Source organism: Ctenopharyngodon idella, chromosome 22 (genome assembly GCF_019924925.1).
Source record: "Ctenopharyngodon idella isolate HZGC_01 chromosome 22, HZGC01, whole genome shotgun sequence".
Classification (NCBI taxonomy): domain Eukaryota; kingdom Metazoa; phylum Chordata; class Actinopteri; order Cypriniformes; family Xenocyprididae; genus Ctenopharyngodon; species Ctenopharyngodon idella.
Window position 1 is genome coordinate 18,219,371 of NC_067241.1, and position 21,955 is coordinate 18,241,325.

Here is a 21,955-nt window from a genome sequence, read left to right on the forward strand (position 1 = left end):
CAGGGAGCAGACATACTGGCTAAACCGACCGTCTGCTAGCTTTCTCACGTCACAGAAGTCAGATAAATCCCAGCACATAGAAACTCTTTCACCTAGATATCATCTGTGTCTGTACCCCGAATTAGTAAATACAAAAAACTTCCAAAATCATTTAAGGGTAAAAATTTAATTGATGTTCAACAAATAAAAAACAGAGATAATACTGATAAACAAATGATAAAGCTTGGGATGCTGAATATTAGATCCCTTTCTTCAAAAGCACTTATTGTAAAGTATATTATCACAGGCAATAATCTAGACTTGCTGTGTTTGACAGAAACCTGGTTAAAACCAGACGATTACATTACTTTAAATGAATCTAGCCCTCAAGGTAACAATTATCAACACAATCTTCGTCGGAAAGGCAAAGGGGAAGGTGTTGCTGTAATTTATAGTAATATCTTCAGTATTACTCAAAAGTCGTTCAAATATAATTCCTTCGAAGTGATGGTGCTCTATGTAACATTATGTAAGTTGGCATTTGTGCTGGCTACTGTATACAGGCCACCAGGACACCATACAGACTTTATCAAAGAATTTGCTGATTTTCTATCAGAGTTAGTACTAGCTGCGGATAAAGTCCTTGTTGTTGGTGATTTTAATATCCATGTAGATAATGATAAAGACACATTGGGTTTGGTATTTACAGACATTCTAAACTCCACTGGAGTTAGACAACACATGTCAGGACCCACTCATTGTCGTAATCATACTTTAGATCTAATATTGTCACATGGAATTGATATTGATGCAGTCGAAATTCTGCAGCAGAGCGATGACATCTCAGATCATTATTTAGTCTTGTATATACTACATTTAGCCAAGGCTGCAAAACCACCACCCTGCCATAAATATGGTAGAACCATCACTTCTACCACTAAAGATTGCTTTATAAATAATCTTCCTGATCAGTTTCATCGCCTTAGCATACCAGATAGCTTAGAAGAACTCGATGTTACAACAGAAACTATTGTGTAACAAGGTTCAATGTTTAGGAAGGAAGAGGACAGGGTCGGCTTGACTACTGACTGCTTTATTTAACAAATTCAGCATACAAAAAGAAAAGGTGTGCAGACAGGCACAAAACGGTCATAAATCATTCACAAATTCTCTCCACAACAAAACACGACACATCCAGCGTGGGCAGCAGTCAGTAGCCCTTCTCTCTCTCCCCCACTCCTGTTTCTCCTGGCGTTATATACTCTCTCCACACCAATTACTGAAACAAGAGACAGGTGTTCGTCATTTGCATTTAACCCACTCACTCACCGTTCGTCTCCTGACTCTCTCTCCCGCTGCCGACTCCGCTGAACCACGCCACCCTCGCCACATATTGACTCTGTCTTTTCCAGCACATTAGACTCAGTTGCTCCTCTGCGCTTAAAGAAGATTAAGGAAACTAATCCAACACCATGGTACAACGAGCACACTCGGGCACTTAAGAGAGCAGCCAGAAAAATGGAGCGCAGCTGGAAGAAAACAAAACTAGAAGTTTTTCGCATTTCGTGGAGCGCGAGAATGATTGATTACAGAAAGGCCTTAAAAATACTACATCTACTTATTTTTCAAACCTCTTAGAAGAAAACAAACACAACCCTAGGTATTTATTTGATACAGTGGCTAAATTAACGAAAAATAGAGCTTCAACTTCTGATGTTTCCAAACAGCACAGCAGTAATGACTTTATAAACTTCTTTACTTGCAAGATTGACAATATTAGAGAGAAAATTATAACCATGCAACCGTCTACTACAGTATCGCATCAGACAGTGTACTGTAGTGTCCCTGAGGTAAAATTCCATTCATTCGTTGCTTTAGGAGAGGAAGAATTGTCTAAACTTGTTAAATCATCAAAATCAACAACATGTATGATAGACCCTATACCGACTAAGCTATTGAAAGATATGCTTCCAGAGGTCATAGATCCTCTTCTTAATATCATTAATTCATCTTTATCACTAGGATATGTACCTAAAACTTTTAAGCTGGCTATTATGAAAACACTTATTAAAAAAACACAACTTGATCCTAGAGAATTAGTCAATTACAGGCCGATCTCGAATCTACCTTTTCTGTCAAAAATACTAGAAAAGGCAGTATCATCGCAACTATGATCCTTTTTGGAAAGAAATGGTATCTGTGAGGATTTCCAGTCAGGATTTAGACCGTACCATAGTACTGAGACTGCTCTCATTAGAGTTACAAATGATTTGCTCCAATCATCAGATCGTGGTTGTATCTCTCTGTTAGTGTTACTGGATCTTAGTGCTGCATTCGACACTATCGATCACAACATTCTTTTGAATAGACTCGAAAATTATGTTGGCATTAGTGGAATTGCATTGGCATGGTTCATGGTTAGTTTTCACTGTTGATGATAATCAGCTCTATATTTCTTTGCGCCCTGACGAAACTTACCAATTCACAAAATTAACGGAATGCATAGCTGATATAAAAAATTGGATGACCAGTAATTTCCTACTACTAAATTCAGAAAAAAAGATATTCTAATTATTGGACCAAAAACCTCTGCACATAATAACCTGTCTAACACTTGATGGCTGCTCTGTTAAGTCTTCGTCGTCAGTTAGGAACCTGGGTGTGCTCTTTGATACCAATCTTTCATTTGAAAGCCATATTTCTAGCATTTGTAAAACCACATTCTTCCATCTTAAAAATATTTCTAAACTACAACATATGCTCTCAATGACAAATGCAGAACAGTTAGTTCATGCGTTCATGACCTCAAGGCTAGATTACTGTAGCGCTCTACTGGGTGGTTGTTCCGCTCGCCTGATAAACAAACTCCAGCTGGTCCAAAACGCAGCAGCTAGAGTTCTTACTAGAACCAGGAAGTATGACCATATTAGCCCGGTTCTGCCAACACTGCATTGGCTCCCTGTTAAACATCATATAGATTTTAAAATCTTGCTAATTACTTACAAAGCACTAAATGGTTTTGCTCCCCAGTACCTGAGCGAGCTCTTAATGCATTATAGTCCTTAACGTCTATTGCGATCTCAGAATTTAGGTCAGTTGATAATACCTAGAATATCAAAATCAACCGCAGGCGGTAGATCCTTCTCCTGTTTGGCACCCAAACTCTGGAACAATCTTCCTAGCATTGTTCGGGAAGCAGACACACTCTGTCAGTTTAAATCTAGACTACAAACGCATCTCTTTACCCTGGCATACACATAACACATTATCAATTTATGTTTTCAAATCCGTTAAAGGATTGTTAGGCTGCATAAATTAGGTCAGCCGGAACCAGGAACATTTCATATAACACCAGATGTACTCGTTACATCAGAAGAAGAATGGCATCTACGCTAATATTAGTCTCTCTGTTTATCCCGAGGTTTACTGTAGTCAGCCGGATCCAGGCCATATCCAGCTGAGATCGAGGACCTACGCCTAGGCACGATGACAACACAGCCCTGAAGTGTCAGCAGAGATTGTGTCAACTAGATCATCCCCTGCGAAGGCCTCATCAACACGACCATGGAACGGATCCTCAACAAACCGTCCCATACCAGCGTGATGAATACGATCCTCAACAAGACGGAATTGGAATAAATACTTTGACTGTTGCAATCCCAATCGGACTGATGAAAGCTGCTTAACCCTAACCCATAATCATGCATTGTTCACTGTTGGCCAGAGGAGAACTAGCCCCGCAACTGAGCCTGGTTTCTCCCGAGGTTTTTTTCTCTCTCCATTTTAACACCTTTGCCACTTGATGTCACCTGATGGACTCTGGGTTCCTCGCCGCTGTCACCTTTGGCTTGCTTAGTTGGGGACATTTGATATTCAGCAATGTTTTGGGCCTGCATTGACACCCTTGTATGCAAACTGAATTGAGCTGGATGAGGACATCACTGTTTACTCCAGTGCTGATATAGATAAATTAAATGAAGATTCTTACAACGAATTAATCAATACTGAATTTACTTAAGATGGAAATGACACCATTTTCTTTAAGAGCTGCTGTGCAGCCAAAATTATATACCAGTTATCACTGTAAAGCTGCTTTGACACAATCTGCATTGTAAAAAGCGCTATATATAAATAAAGGTGACTTGACTTGACAAACCAAAAACTAACATTCTGGGAACATTAGATTAACATTAGAATAACGTTAGACTAACATTAGAATAATGTTCTGGGAATATTAAGAAAACTTTCCTGGCTAACCATACGTTAGATTAATGTTAGAATAACGTTATGAGAACGTTAGAATAACGTTATGAGAACGTTAGAATAACGTTATGAGAACGTTAGAATAACTTTGGAATAACGTTATACAAACCAAAAACTAACGTTCTAGGAACGTTAGATTAACATTAGAATAATGTTCTGGGAACCAAAAACTAACATTCTGAGAATGTTAGATTAACGTTAGAATAATGTTCTGGGAACCAAAATCTAACGTTCTGGGAATGTTAGATTAACGTTAGAATAATGTTCTGGGAACGTTAGATTAATGTTAGAATAATGTACTACAAACAAAAAAATAACTTTCTGGGAACGTTAGATTAACATTAGAATAACGTTAGAATAACATTCTGGGAACGTTAGAATAATGTTATGAGAATGTTAGATTAACTTTAGAATAACGTTATACAAACCAAAAACTAATGTTTTAGGAATGTTAGATTAACGTCAGAATAATGTTCTGGGAACCAAGAACTAACGCTCTGGGAACATTAGATTAACGTTAGAATAACATTAGATTAACATTTTGGGAATGTTAGATTAACGTTAGATTAACATTAGATTAACATTCTGGGAACGTTAGATTAACATTAGAATAACGTTATACAAACCAAAAACGAACGTTAAATTAACTATAAAAAAAAGTGTTATGAGAATGTTAGATTAACTTTAGAATAATGTTATACAAACCAAAAACTAACGTTTTAGGAACGTTAGATTAATGTTAGAATAATGTTCTGGGAACCAAAAACTAACGTTCTGGGAACGTTAGATTAATGTTAGAATAATATTCTGGGAACGTTAGATTAACATTAGATTAACGTTCTGGAAACATTAGATTAACGTTAGAATAACATTATACAAACCAAAACCGAACGTTCTGGGAACGTTAGATTAAAGTTAGAATAACGTGATGAGAACGTTAGATTAACTTTAGAATAACGTTATACAAACCAAAAAGTTACGTTTTGGGGACTTTAGATTAACGTTAGAATAACGTTCTGTGAGCCAAAAACTAACGTTCTGGGAACATTAAAGCTGCAGTCCATAACTTTTTTTGGTTAAAAATGATACAAAATCAATTTTAGAGCAAGTACATAACCAGCCAGTGTTCAAAACTATCTCCTTACCTTAGCCCGATTCACAACTGTAAGTTTGTAATAATGTTTTTAAAAAAAATCGGTACTGGTGGGTTTCCGCGGGAAATTCGAGCATGCAGCTATTCGTCTTTGCGCCATTACGTCACATTTGTAAACAGAAAGGAAGGAGTCCCAGTTAGTAGACTACGCATATAGGATGCTGCTGGTAGCGGATCATTTATAGCCTTTTCTCACAGCAGCTGCAATAATTAAACTTATCATTTTGATGGTGGATTGTAATCCAGAAAGGTCCAAATGACAATCATCAGTGACAACTGGAGATTCACCCGTAGACAAAAGCAAAAGACTTCAGACTGGCTACAGAAATTAGAATCTACAGGTAACGCTAATACACACTAAATACACAGTCACGCAATGCTTATGTTGTTAACATTAACAATTTGCGAACAAAGTATAACAACAATAATAATTTGCACAGTTTGATGTGATATGAGCTAAGCGATCGTTATATTTAATCACCATTGGCAGTGCAATTTATTGTAGGTTAATTCTTTTTGTTCTCAGTTGGTCAGAACAAAAGTGGCAGACATGTTACTTACTTGTTCAGATATTTTCCGGTGAAAATTCTTATTTTGATCATACTTCCAAGTCATTGAATCTTTGATTCCGAAGTACAGTGTCCACTGATGTGTTGACAGACAGCAAACATTAGATTTGTCCGCACTGAGGAGCCGTGCCGAAGCACAACCCACGTAAAGATGATAATTCCGCATATAACTGCAATTTCAGGTTTCAAACAGAGATGGCGACAAAGAGGCAAAACTTACGGACAGCAGCTTTAAGAAAACTTACCTGGCTAACGAAAAAACAAACCATAAATTAAAGCTGCAAGCAGCGATGAAAGGGCCCTCGCACCCAGGCTTACTGCCACCCGGTGGCCTTAGGAAAACAGAACAGTGGGCGATATTCATTTAAGCGGATAAATAGAGGAGAAATATGGCAAAGTCATTTTGATGCACCACAGTTCCTGTTGCCAGCAGGTGGCGCTTTGACTATTACTGAGTATTGCTAAGATGTCTTCAGGCCAGGACTATTATCAAACATGTGAAGTTTGGAGCAGATCGAACATTGTATGCCTGAGTTACAACAGCTTCCTCTTTCATGGCGAAACATCAGACTTTGTCAGGCCGCCACGGACACGCCCTTCAACAAAAACTCAAGATCTTCGCAATTCAACGTCGCCAAGGCCTTCAGATTAGACTAACCAAATATGATGTTTTTTTGATTAAAGCTCTAGGAGGAGTTCGTTAAAGTACAACGTCTGGAAATGGCAAAAACTGCAAAAATTTTGCAGAGAAAATTCAAAATATCTCACTTCCTGTTGGGTTTGCAGATTTTGCACCCAAGTTATGAGATTCAACTCGATTTTTTAAGTTAAAATGGCTTATAAAGCCAATTTGATTATACTTAAAAATGTAAAATTATAGCAGAAGCATTTTTCTAATTTAATCATTTTAATTTAATGCAACATTTTTCATTAAAAATTTATGTTGGGTCAGCATAACAATTTAAGTGAAAAGATTAATTGAGTTTACAAGTTTAAGTAAAACCTTGATTAGTGATATAGAAATAGCGCAGAATATAAAATATTTTTTTTATTTATTTTACATCATAAACTTTCTGTTCATTTCCTGCAAATACATTTTGAATTCCAGATATTTGGACTGTATATGATTCATATAAACCACCAACCAACTACTATGCTTGATATTAGTATGTTAACAAATTAGTGTTACATGAATATTCTAGGTTTTTATGTTTTGTTTATTCCTTTTCTATCCAAATATTCTTTTCATAATTACCATAAACCATTCTTAAAGGATTAGTTCACTTTCAAATGAAAATTAGCCCAAACTTTACTCACCCTCAAGCCATAGGTGTATATGACTTTCTTCTTTCTGATGAACACAATCAGCGTTATATTAATAAATATCCTGACGCATCTGAGCTTTATAATGGCAGTGAACGGGATCAACGAGTATGAGCTGAAGAAAGTGCATCCATCCACATCCATCCATCATAAACATACTCCACACGGCTCCGGGGGGTTAATAAAGGCCTTCTGAAGCGAAGCGAATAGTTTGTGTTAAAAAAAATAGCCATATTTAACAGGTTATGAAGTAAAATATCTAGCTTCCGTCAGACAGCCTTTTTTTTTTTTTTTTTTTGAATACGGAAGGCGGTCTGGCAGAAGCTAGATATTTTACTTCATAACTTGTTAAATATGGCTATTTTTTACGCAAACTATTCACTTCGTTTCACAAGGCCTTTATTAAGGAGTATGTTTATGATGGATGGATGTGGATGGATGCACTTTCTTCAGCTCATACTCGTTAATCCCGCATTATAAAGCTCAGATGCGTCAGGATATTTATTAATGTATGTCCGACTGTGTTCATCTGAAAGAAGAAAGTCATATACACCTATGATGGTTTGAGGGTGAGTAAAGCTTGGGGTAATTTCATTTGAAAGTGAACTAATCCTTTAATGGCTTGATTTTATTCATGGAATGCTAATAAACATTATAAACAATTTTGTTTACCCAAACAAAATGCCTCTTCCATGTTTGTGCTCCTTTAATCATCCTGCAACCAGCTGACAGTGTCTGATCCCGTAGTCTCCCATGAGCACCCTGTCCACCCACTCGCTCTCTATAGGGCAAATGCACACATGATCAATTGTTCAGCGTTCCTGAAGCTCTGCCAGGCTCGCTCTCTTCCGTTGTTTTGTAACAGAAGCAGCAAAATCTTTCTTGTGTTTCTAGGACACATCCAAACACTTTAAATGGTATGTCCTGTCCACGATTCAGTCAAGCAAGTCAAGTGTTTCCTGCCTGGATGAGTAATCGCAAATTTAGCCATGATTCTTTTCATCTGTGTGTGTATTTATTTGAATGTTTCATGCTGCTGTTCATTTAATCGTCTAATTAAATATTGGTTCCGATTATAACAATATCCGCATGCCTGCTCTGCATAAACTGAAACAGGATATTGAGCAACCCAAAGAAAAGACACACAAACATGCACACACTTGCATTGTGCTTTTCCTCGTGCCATCACTAGGCAACAGTGCACACAAAGGCTGCGGCAGTGCGGTCTGATGTGCAGAATGTGACTGTGTTGAATGCATTGAGTGGGGCAGCAGGAGCAAAGACACCAGTCAGGTTAACTGTCATTGTTCTCATTACCTCCAAGTGAAAGAAAAAGAACGAAATATAGCTGAGCACTCAAGTGATGACCAACCGTGTTCTGCAAGTAAATCTGGCAAACAACAAGAAGGGGGGTAAACCGCTGTGTACTGAACACGGCCAGGATGATTCATCCCTGTCAAACCCAGACAACTCACCCAAAATGCACAAATACGCTTTTTCAGTTCAAGCGCCATGATGAGATTAAATGTAAGTAATGTATGCTCTGTGGTGGGGTCACCTTGTCTGGGTTTATTTTGCGACAATATCCGGCTGACTGTACGTTTTCCTGCATTAGGGGTCGTTCACAAAAAAAAAAAAAAAAAAAAAAAAAAAAATGTGTTTTTGCACTTAAAAATGCAAGACACTGGGCAGTGGAATGAAAAACAAACTGCAAGGTCTTGTGACGTTTTTTTTTTTTCCAGTTGAACTTAACTTGAGCCCCGTGTTCTTAGAATGACATATCATGATGTGCGAGATGCTGCAAAAATGCGAGTAACCAGTAAAAAGGCCCTTGTTTTATATGTAAATGGACTAGATGGGCATCTTTGATCATGTGCTCACGTCTTACATTTGATGTACAGACGTTAGACGGACAAACTGTGAATTATGTTACAGTTATGTTTTACTTCTTTTGCAGCGTCCCAAACATGACACAGTGTTCTACAAGGGCCTCTTTGTGGCCTGTTTACACCCGGTATTAAAGGGATAGTTCACCCAAAAAAATTGTCATCATTTACTCACCCTCAAGTTGTTCCAAACCTGTATAAATTTCTTTGTTCTGCTGTACACTAAGGATGATGTTTGGAAGAATGTTTGAAACTAAGCAGATCTCGCCCCCCATTGACTACCATTCCTATATGGCAGTCAATGTGGGGCGAGATCTGCTTGGTTACAAACATTCTACCAAATACCTTTCTTTGTGTACAGCAGAACAAAGAAATTTATACAGGTTTGGAACTACCTGAGTTGATTAAATTATGACAAAATTTTGAGGTGAACGATCCCTTTAAGATGTGTTTTGGACGATCGGATTACAAGTGGATGACGCTAAATACAGGTGTAAACGGGCTTGAGCTTGTCCACTTTCGACCACTTCCAGAGGTGGTCGAAAGCGCATTCAACCGGATTGTTCTCGTAGTGTAAGCGCTCGTGTGGTTGAATGTGTTCGAACAGCCACAAAAGACAGCCCACTCTCTGCCTACTGACCTAACGCGTTATTTGGTCTGACCTAAACATTATGGGAAGCGTGCTAGACGGGATTTAAACTTTGTCAGGTGAAGACCCAAGTTTGGTTTGAAGATAGAAAAAAAAACATATCAAGCACAATGTTCTCTCACCATTCCTGATTTAACACGCATTCACAGTGTTCAGTGTGGTCTTGCGGCTGTTGGAGCAGAAATGCTCTGTTTTTCCATCGCCTCGATCTGTGTGCGTTCATATTTAAATTGCGCAAGCTTATTTTGTCCATTAGATCAAAAGATCTAATAAAAAAAACATACATTTACCCGCCTATAGACCCTCCCCTCAAAGAAATCAAGACAGAAGTGGTTGATAGTGGACAAGAGACAGATTAAAACACCAGGTGTAAACGGGTATGTGTCTCCCTTGTCTACTTGTGATCTGATCGACCAAAATGCGTAAACAGGGCCTCAGCTATCGACTGGCAAGTTCAACAAATTGTGTTTGTATGAAACCACAGAGAGGGATTCCACAGTGTGATATCATATGAGCAACATGAAAGTAGCACCATTTCTAGTTTCCAGTTAAGTGGTCTGATATACAGCGTTTCCATGGACAACAATGAAAATTAGGAAGTGATCTGATGTGATGTGAACAACTATGAGATTTTTTCCCCTCTAGGTCCCTAAAGTACCTCTGTGCCATAAAGTAAAAAGGAATCCAAATCTGGGAGAATTACACTGTGGGAAAGTATTATGTTGTGTCAGACCTTCACTTCCACCTTGTCAGCAGGTTTCCTGACCCATCCAGTTCAAAGTACAAAAATAGCTACTGGTATTGTCGGACTGAGGTCGGATCTCAAGGGCACAGCTCTTACGGAATTGCTGAGGATTGAGGAATTGGACTGAGTAAGAAGTGATGTTAAAACCCAATGACAGGGCTGCGATTAGGAATCACACTCACTGAACAAGCACTTGGAGGATGTTTCTCCATGTACTCACAAGGACTGTATAGGAAGTGAAGCACAAAGTGAGCTTGAAGGAGGTTATGTAAGAAACACACAGTGACTTTATGTTCTGTGCTGCTGACGGGATCCAAAACAAGTCATGTTCTTGGTATTTGGGAGTTGATGTAGCTTTCGTGACGCTTCGCTGCTGTTTTTCCACTTGTTCTTTTTGATATATTCAAGTAAACATATCAAACTTTGGTTTGCACTAACAAACAGTACCATGTGTTTTTGACAATTTATTTTATTTTTAGACAATGGTAATATAGTATATTGATGATTAATATGGAATTAAAAAAATGTGTTTTGAAAAATGTAAAACAAAGAAACATGATGTAAAATGAAAGAAATATTGATAACACTTTATAATAAGGTTTCATTAGGTAATGCATTAGCTAACATGAAATGAGTAATATATTTTTAAAGCATTTATTATTGTTTATCCATTGTTTGTTCCTATTAGTTCACAGTACATTAACAAATTTTAACAAATATATCTTTGTATTTTAAAAATTATTGGTAAATGTTGAAATTACCATTGACTAAGAATAATAAATTATGTATGATGATAAAGCTTACTAATGTTAAAAATCAAGACATTATTCTAAAGTGTTACTGAAATATTTAATATTCTGCACTATTTCTAAGTGAATAATACAAAAAAAAAAAAAAATGGTATTCTGAAATTCATGTTAATTTTTATAATTTATAATTTTTCTCAAATTTTCACTCAAATGATTATGCTGAAAATATAATTTGTAACGAATATTTTGTCAAAAAACAGAAGCATTTTCACTTGTAGGTTCCAATGTATATCAAAGTACCACCACAGAACGAGGTGGTTTCCATGTAAGTACATAAAATATTCATCATCTCAACCTGCAGCAAGGTCTGTTTTGACATGGTGTTTGTGTGAACATCCTCTGTATTTTTATGAACACTCCATCTTCCAACAGCACATTAATACAGACCAAATAACCAAGAGCCATCTCACTTTGTAGATTTGTTTTTCCTTATGAACAGATATAACCCTTGTCTTCATGCATTTTCACAGCAGTAAGCCTGTTGTCATGGGAACATGAAGATGTACACAGGGAGAATGTTTCCTCCTTGTTCCAATGTCTTTATCCAACAAGATATAGAGAGTCACTCATCCATGCATCTATGCATGGTGTGAATATTAACACTGATGTGAAGAGCTCTTCTCATACATTTTTCATACACTGAAAAGCCTAACAATCACATAGAGAGATCAGACAAAGAAAATCAGAAGAGAAATGCCACCTGCTGGCATTGCTTATTCCATTGTATTCATTATAAACGCGCTGTAATCTGGTCATGCGGCCAAACAATATTATATATATATATATATATATATATATATATATTTATTTATATATATGTATATATAATGTTCAACCCAGAATCTCCAGTTTACCTAAACAGGGCTAGATGACATTTATATGTCCAGGCTGCACAGTTCATGGCATTTAAATTGTCTGCAGCTGTAAATCGTTCAGCCTGACCTATTTCTGCTTAAGCCAAGTCTGAAACACACTGGTATAGACACAACAGACAGAACACACACACACAACCAAATGTAGGGAGCAATGAGATAATGAGACTTTTCAGGTGACTGGTGTTGCCTAAAACCAACAGTACCTCATGGTAACCGCTTCTAGTGATACAGTGGACTTGTTTACAGTTCCATCAATACAACTCCATGGGCCATCTCTCCAGTCTTCTGCACGACTCATTAGGCTAAAGGCCTTGCTAATGGTGGCCATGTAATTGGAGTCATAAATAAGGCAGCCCAATCCAGACATGTATCACCAGACAACCAAAAAAGGAATGCCTGCAGCAGATAAAAGAGGCATTATTAACCAATGCCAAAGCCAGGCCACAAAAACACATCCATTCTGTTAATATCATGAAGTGAGGAGAAATTCTCTTCTATTTTTCTTTCCTGTTTTGTGCAAATGAATTGACCATTCTCAATTAATTGCAATGATTCGAAAAAATAATCACGATTTTGCTGCCGCAACTAATAGTGAAAAGTGTCATGCAGCCAGAGGTGTAAAGAATACCTGAAAACCATACTTGAGTAAAAGTACTGATACCTTACATCGAAAATGACTCCACTACAAGTTACAAGTAACCAATTCCAATACAACTTGAGTAAAAGTCTTAAAGTATCTGATTTTAACAGTACTTAAGTATTTTACTCGTGCTGAATGTAGGCTCAGAGATGCACTAGTCCTGAGAGACATGCCAGTGAAAATAAGAAACAATTGATTTGTAAGATGAGAAATCAAGTTTATATTCTAAAATCAAAATAAAACTGAACACCCCAATGTTGCAATAAATCAAGGTCGACACAACAACCTTTTAAACGTCTACAGCTCAAGTGCACAGAAAGGCCGTAAGTAAACCAATATCCCTCAAAACGGTCTTGTCAATATAGCGGATAAATAAAACAATGTTAAGTAAAATTAAATAGTCAAAGTCTACTGTATGTGCTGGTTTGAGCCTCATCACCAGCTGCAGTCATTTCCTCATCTAATAAATCAAACATCTGCGATCAGCAACTACCTGCTAATGCACTCACATTCACGTAAAGTATCCTTGTTGACAAGTTTTGGGTGAGTAAAGGCAAAATGCACAAGATATAGTACCTTCAATGCCCTTAAATGGCGACAAACTGCTGCAGAAAAAGTTAGCTGCCATGAAAAATGTAATTTGTAATTGCATAACTCATCACAAATGTAGTGGAGTAAAAAGTACATTTACTTGCTCAAAAATGTAGTCAAGTAGAGAGTAAAAGTTGCCAATATCTTTGATACTCAGTTCAACTACAAAGTAGCCAAAAAGATACTTAAGTACAGTAAGTAGTTACATTTACTCAAGTACTTTACACCTCTGCATGCAGCATTCTATCCTTTTGAGCGGTACGGTCCCACATATGGGATTTAGAACGTTCAGTGACGTCACAGATTCAAACTGTGCTTTCACGCTTTGGCTGTGAGATGGACGCGCTCAGCGCTGTATATCACAACTATGAAGTGTTTTCAAACCGCAGCCACATGCAGTTTGAAATCGCTGGTGTTTCTGACGTCACAAACCACCTTGTTAAATCATGTCAAAGTGCCGGCGGGCTTTAGCATATCATTAACCATGAGCGCTCTGAAGCAGGAGAGTCTCAAGAGAATATAACCCGGTATATTTTTCTTTTGATATAAAAAAAAAAAAAAATCGGGTAGATTTGGCAATATAGCGGGTGTATGATGTATAAATGATGTTATGATGAACTATATGCCTTTCTGCACTGACGTTAAGTTGTTCAAAGCGTTTCTAAGTTTACTGATTGTTAGAAGACAGCTGTCTGACTTGCGACTGGGAACATGGTTTGTGTAACATTAGCAGCACATTATTAGCTGTTTGATAATGTACTCAAGCAAAATCCTAATCATATTAATTACAGTTATGTGTCCGACGTTGTAAAAAGCGATACCATTGTGCAGCGTTTACCTCAGCCAGTTCACCGAGTGGATCTCTTGAGCTCGTGTGAGTGGAGGCGGGGCTAATTAGCATATTCATAGATCCGCGTATAATAAATGAGGCAAGGGTGTAGAGTTACATTCAAGCTATTTTTAGGCATGAAGAAATTTTTTTTCACAGGAAATTTTGGTGATCATTGTGTAATTTTGGTGATCAAAGATGAGTTTTAAGGGATACAATTATTGACTACAGGGGGACTTTAAATACACATAAGCACCAGTAAAACAATACATTTAGAGTTTGTAAAATACACACTGATGTCAGACATCAGTGGAAGCTTCAATAACAATCCATTCAAATATAATTTGCCATTCATTTATAATTTGCCGACATTTATTCATATCAGACACACGTAGTGTTCCTAAGTAACTATAAAGTTTACTCTATTATTCTTCCAGTTCACCAGTCACGTACTTGCATGTATTTCGGGAGAAACTGATGAATTCACGTGATGTAAATCCGAATGACAGGACGAGCTGCGGTGCAAACTAAGATGGCGGCGCCCATCTCGCGTTACAGATCAAGCTAAAGATCATTTATTAAGGTTTTTAAATGACAAAACATACTCTCTTGCACATATTTGAGAATCGGAATATCAGATATCAGTTGAGTATATGGTAAGCAAGTTTGTGAATATTTTAAATAAAAAAGGAAAAACAAAATAATAGCGATACATCTGTCATCCAGTGTTATTGTGGCTGCAGTGTGTTACGTGACAAGCATGACACGTCGCCATCAGGGTTGCCAGGTTTTCACAACAAAACCCATCCAATTGCTCCTCAAAACTAGCCCAAAACTAGCCCAATGGCATTTCAGGGGGGTCCCACGGTAAAAATCACGTTCCGGGGGGGTAAAATTTGCATTCCAGGGACTAAACATCACGTTATTTTGGGTCAATTCAACCCTCAGGCATGAAAAACAACCCGCGGCAACAGTGTAAAAGTAGCCCAATTCCACGGGAAAACCGCAGACTTGGCAACACTGGTCGCCATGGAAACAATAAGGGCAAATGTTCTGAAATAACGGTCGCCTTAAAAAAACTCACACTGGGGGGTCAGCTAGAATATTTTAAACACAAGCGTGAAAGGGCTATTTAGATCTAGTGGTCTACTGTTACATCAGATGTTTCAATTTACAGTGTGTTTCTGCAGTGTTGAACATTGTAGCTAATCACAGACGAGACTGTTAAACACATGATTGCAAAGGCGTTTAAATTAGTTACAAGCCCAATATCATTCTGCACTCCAATGTTCTTAACATATATAATAAGACAAATGATATATAGGAGTTTGTGCAGAATAGGTGCACTCACATTTACCATTGAGGAATTTTCATAGGAAAAATTCAATAATTTCAGTAGAAATCGGTGTGATTGGGAATTTCGTGTGAGGGCAAAAGATTTCCACATGCAGATTTACATCTGTTCAGTTGGTCATGTGAATTTGACCTGCTGACCAACAGACAGACAGCTGCTTGGTTTAAAAGTGACTTCTGTGTGAGATGCGCTTCATACGTAGATACTCTATTGACAATTGTTTTGCGTGGCTGCAGTAATCGCACAACGAAGGAAAACAACAGAAAAATACTTTAATTACAACTTAACTGGAAAGATGCAGGAGATCAGGAATAATAATCATCGAACACAACCACATCAAACATAAACGACACTGAACCATGAACAAAAGGAACTAAGGGCTTAAATACACAGTGACTAATCAACATAACACGGAACAGGTGTGTGATTCAAATCAGAAACCATAGCAACTAACAATGAATGAGAACACAGGGAAAACCAAACCAAAACTGTAGGCCTATATGTCCAAAGCTCAGTTACTTAAAGGTGCTGGAAATCTACCACCAGCAATCCATGCTTGAAGAATATCTTGGTGACTCTGACACAAAAGATATGAACGAAAACATATAGTATTAGTTTGAGTGGGTGGAATATGAAAAATGCTTCTTATGACATTTGCAGTGACGTGTATGCCTCTGCAGTAAGTAAATTATGGACAACAATGTTTGCTGTCCTGATGACTGCATTGAAAATGATACGCCAGACCAAACTGATGAAATGGATCACACGCTGAAGTTTGTGTTCAACCAATAAGAAATGAGCACCACCATTCTGAGGTGACAGTGAAAGTTGTAAGACTCTTTTTTAAGGTAAGTAAAATGTAATGACTGGTTTATAATATGATGTTAAATGACATGCAAGGACCATCTGAATCAACATATGCTTTTATTTAATTTGATATAACATCCACAGCTTTTCATTACAGCGGTGGGATACAGTTTAGGAATAAATTTTAGGTTTTTAAAGTAATTTAACTTGTAGCCAATAAATATGAGAACATTATTGACATTTCAAACACATAGCACAAAACGTGTCTTCCCTATTCCCTACGCCCAGAAAACGAGATCTAAATGGTTTACTGAAACCAATCAACATTTTCTTATAGTGTTAAAAATGCATAAATGATGTAATTCAGTATTTCCTTCCTCAGTAACATCACAGCTCCATCATCCTGCAAGAAAATGATTCCTCTGTGACCCATTTTTACCCACTCTGTGGACTTCATGTAATACGAATATGTTTCAGGGGTAATTAATTACTGATCACTGTTTTTATTTCTCTTCCACACAGAGGAATGATGATTACGCTTTAACTCTCATAAGTGGTAACATAGGCTTTTACTAATAATTAACAGTTTTTGAGCAAGAGTCTTCAATCTGTCTTCTGGAAATCCAGCCAAAGCAAATCTTTGCCAGAGCTGCTCTTGTGCACTAATGGTGAAGTCCATCTGTGAATCTCTCAGGAATTTAAAGGGCCTCTTCTGCTAAATCATTCAGAATCAGAAGGTGCATGTACTTATGCATTACATCCTTTGACGCTTATACGCGTATACACACAAATGGGGCTAGACACAATTGACACAAACAAATGCCATCAGAGTCTATGCTAGAAGACAGATACAAAGAAACAGATGCACAAAACAAACTCCGCACCGTCAAGTAAACTGCCTGAGGCAAAATGGCTGTGGGCTCACACACTGCTATTTTTTCCAGAATGATTATTGACATGTATTTAGTACCCAACTGTTACAACATCTATAAATTATGAACTATGATTCCTAATATAAAAATAGATGATAATACACAATACCTGAAAACAATTCTTTCCATAATTTAAAGGAAAAAATATTTAGAAAAAACAAAACAATGCATATAAATCTGTTTGCAACGACACTGAATTAAAAAAAGAGTTTTTTTCTTCCCTACTGACACATTTATCTGTGAGAAACAGATTTTCAAACAAGAAAAAAAATGTTGGGCAGGACTTTTTTTCCAACGGGAATTGATTGGGTCGTTGCCTTATTTATTTTTTGACAGGAATGAAAACAAGGCTGTGAGGGCAGAATACAGTGTGTTCACAGATTGTACTGTTGTTTAACAATCAGCTCATGAAACGTTTTTCTGAAAAAACTTTCAGTAGACAAAAACTCCATAAAACAGTTTTAAAAGTTGTGAGTTGTGAAAATTATGTTATATAGTACTTTTATACAGGGCATGCCTTGTATGTCTATCCCTCAAAGCCTCGTTTTTATGGGTGTTAAATTCAATATGGCACCTAAGGTCTATTGCTGCGATCTCATGTAAGTGACAGTTTGTCCTTTCCTAAGTAAGCTACAACAGTATGGTTTTGATTCACTAAAAAGAACCGGTTCATATAGAGAGATTCATATGGGAATCCATTTACTACACTGTCCGAGCTGTACGGTTTTGATTAACTATGAAGAACCGACTCATAGGAGTTATTCGTTTGGAAACCGATTGGACTACACTGACTATGCAGTATCTTTTAGATTCACTCAAAAGAATCAGTTTGTAATTCGTTCGGTCAGACTACTTTGGTTGATTAACTAAAAAGAACTGACTTATAAGTGTTATTCGTTTGGGAATCGTTTGGACTACACTGGTTACGCAGCAGGTTTTTCATTCAATAATTAAAGTAATTTTGTTGGTTTCTTGTTGTAGCGGTGCAGGGACGTCGCTAGTGGGGGAACCGTGGTACCGGTTTCAACCGAGGGGGACCCCATGGAACGCGACTTCAAGGGGGCCCACAGCAACAACTTGTCCCGGGGCCCCGGATACCCCAGCTACAACCCAGTAGAGGTGTTGCGGCTGCCATTCAAGAAATGCATTCACTGTCAGAGGGTTTTAGTATGGTGTTCCGTCTGTATCGCCAAATGCACGTGCGAGTACTGAACGGACCCGAGCCTCATTCATTATTTTTTTAAAGAGTTAGTTCACCCAAAAATTTCTGTCATTAATTATGTCACTCCACAACCATAAGACCTTCATTCATCTTCAGAACACAAATAAAGATATTTTTGATGAAATCCGAGAGGTTTCTGACTCCTCCATAGACAGCAATATAATCAACACTTTCAAGGTCCAGAAAGGTACTAAACATCGTTAAAAAAGTCGCCGTGACTGCAATGGTGCAACCTTCATCTAATGAAGCGACGAGAATACTTTTTGTGCGCAAAAACAAAACAAGAATAACGACTTTATTGAACAATATCTGTGTCATTCTCATACGTTGTTTCCGTCCAGCGCTTCCAGGTTCTACGTCAGAACGACGACTTATTGACCGGCTCCTGCGTCAGCATCACATGCATGCTTCGTGCTGCTCACGTGATCAGCTTTGGCCAATACTGAGCCGGCATTCGGATGTAAACATGGAAGCCTTCACTTTGCTTACTGTGGCATTTACATAAGGATAATGACAGGGAAGCGAAGAGATTGTTGAATAAAGTCATTATTTTTGTTTTGTTTTTGCACACAAAAAGTATTCTTGTCGCTTCATAAAATTAAGGTTGAACCACTGTAGTTACGTCGATGTCCTTAGTACCTTTAAGGACCTTGAAAGTGTTGATTATATTGCTGTCTATGGACGAGTCATATACCTCTCGGATTTCATCTAAAATATCTTAATTTGTGTTCTGAAGATGAACGAAGGTCTTATGGTGTGGAATGACATGGTGGAGAGTAATTAATGACAGAATTTTCATTTTTGGGTGAACTTACCCTTTAATTAATGTATGAGACTGGAAGTAAAACTGGTTCTTGGTTCCTAGCCCTAGGCCTATAAAGTGCATCTTGTTGATGCCTAGGCTACAGAGAAGGTGTACTGGGATGAAAAGAAGGAGAGCGATAGATAGAGAGACAAAGAAAGAGACAGTCAGAGAGAGAGAAACAGCATGCCAGGTCTGTCCAAGCACAGATCCTGTCTAATTAAAGAGCACCGTGGGGAAGGGGGCACAAGGAGCTCTGTGGAGAGGACAAGAGTAAAATGCGCACAAATGCCAATGCCAATGCCAGAGTCTCGTAAAAGAACAGAAATGATCTACTAGATTGGTAACACTCTGAAAGTTTGAAACACACTGTTGATTTCTTTTTCTTCTTCAAAATAAAAAAAGGAATGTTTCATGTTTCACCATATATGCATTCTGGGTTTATTCGAATGCTTCCCTGCCCCCTGCAACCCCCACCCTCTCATGCAGGCAGATGGATAATGACATGAGTGAAATTGCCCAGGGAAATAGACATGACAAACCAAATCACAGAACACAATTCTGCTTCAAATGTTACATGCACCATTTCACACTATTTCAAAATAACAAGAATAAATATAGATTTTTTCATTACATTTATACATTTAAATACATTTATATTTAAAATATTTATTTATTCATATTTTTAATGATCTTTGTTTTGAAAAACAGGCTATTCACGCAATGCTAAAATATAAATATCAAAATATCATCTCACCTAAAAAGGAAAATATCAACTAGATATGTCTGCAACCTGTCTAACTTATCTTGGGATGTACACACGTGAAATAGATGAGAATCCTTTAAACATACTAACCCTAACAAGCAGTACAAACATTCAGTGCTATCAATCCTGACAAATAAGGGATAGAAGGAGGAGAGAATAGAGAGAGATAAGCAAAGACAAAGAGCGCTTTTGGCATGAGGAGCAAAAATTTTTTGTCGAGAGGAAAGCCTGGCTGGGCCAGATGGGCCGGGCCGTGAGATGGAAGAGCAGCAGATGTCCAGAAAAGCTTCGGTATGGCACTCACACCACTGCATGGTCCAGTCTGCACATGGGCGTCACACACCTGAGCCACTCCAACCCTTCAGCTCTCACTAAGGACTAATGGCATAAATGGGAATGAAAAGCTTTTTTCTGGTTTAACTATTACTATTACAGCTTATGAACTAAGCCAAGATGATTAAAAGTTCAGATAAGTGTAACAGATTTTCTTTTAAAGCCATTGCTGTTCCTGACATTAGAATAAGAGGGACTTGTAACAGGAAGTATTCTATAGAATCAAATGACTTATCCATCCTGAGCACATTAATATCCAAATATATAACATTCCATCTAAACATTTCACTATATTATGCTGACATTTCAACAATTTATCTTAAAAAATATTTTTTTTAAAAAATAAAAATAAACAGGAGATCACATCTCTTCGCAGAAACAAAAGAGCAGCCTACTTGGTTAACCTTGCCAAGATCCAGGTGTCATTTCCATATTCTTATTTAACACAGAGAGAGGGGTCAGAGCACCATTGTACTATTGTAGACCTTAAAGCAGATGGGGATTCAGTGCATTGCTCAAAGGGTCGCTGGCACAATCAGAGGAAATGCCCCTGAGTCACATTTCAACACGGGTTTTCCAAGCACAGTGCTCTTATCATTGCACCACCCGTCACTGCATTTCTGCCAAAACCCATCAATACTTAAAAAATCTTGCGTGCGAGATAATTGAATGTTTTAATCTTAACTTAAGGCATTATATGATAAATAAAACGGCTTTTCATGGAATGGAAAATATTCTTACCGTAGCTTTTTCGTTGTCTGTTGACGTCAGAGGCGTGTGTCCAATTAAACTCTATATTGTATATTGGCGCAAACCATCATTTGGTAGAAGCCAAATTAGGTAGATGCCAACATGGACAGGTTGCATAGCATACCCCCATCCTCTGACTGAAACCATAACACGAAATGAAAGATAACATAACCCAGACTGTATTATATGATCTCTAAGCAAATTATTGACTGCAGAGATTAGCCTAATAATGTTAATTATTATAGTGTTGTATGGTATGTTTACTACATACGATTTACTGTTCTGGGTGTCATTCCAGATGATGGAAGTAGATATGGATCCCTACGATGGAAATGGGCCTTTGTTTAAAATCTGGCTACATTTTCTGGTAGGAAGGCAGACATGTTGCTTGTCGAATAATTAAATGTCTTTACCAGGGTTGAGGTCTTTATGTTATCATAATAATGTTAAGATACTAATTTTAAGCATGAGAATACACGATAACAACAAAGAATACACTACCGCGTGTGCACACCGCAGTTTTTCAATCCAAAACATTTCTTTGTGAGTTTAGAGAAGTGGTAAAATGGCGTCCTCTGTTGAGCATCTTAAAGCACTGCATTTTTTTTTTTTTTTAGGTGCAATGCCATTGCTGCTCCAGAAGGTTGTATTTACTGCACCTGCAGTAAAATGGATTTT

General features: G+C 37.6%; 1 long non-coding RNA gene across 1 annotated transcript in view; it reads right to left on the reverse strand.

Moving 5' to 3' along the window:
• The window catches only part of LOC127504682 (uncharacterized), a 27,923-nt gene extending 6,515 nt beyond the window's left edge, over positions 1–21,408 (reverse strand). Inside the window, exon 1 of the long non-coding RNA XR_007927423.1 lies at positions 21,269–21,408. This is a non-coding gene — a long non-coding RNA (uncharacterized LOC127504682). The remainder of the gene's footprint in view (positions 1–21,268) is intronic.
• Positions 21,409–21,955: the final 547 nt, after the last annotated feature.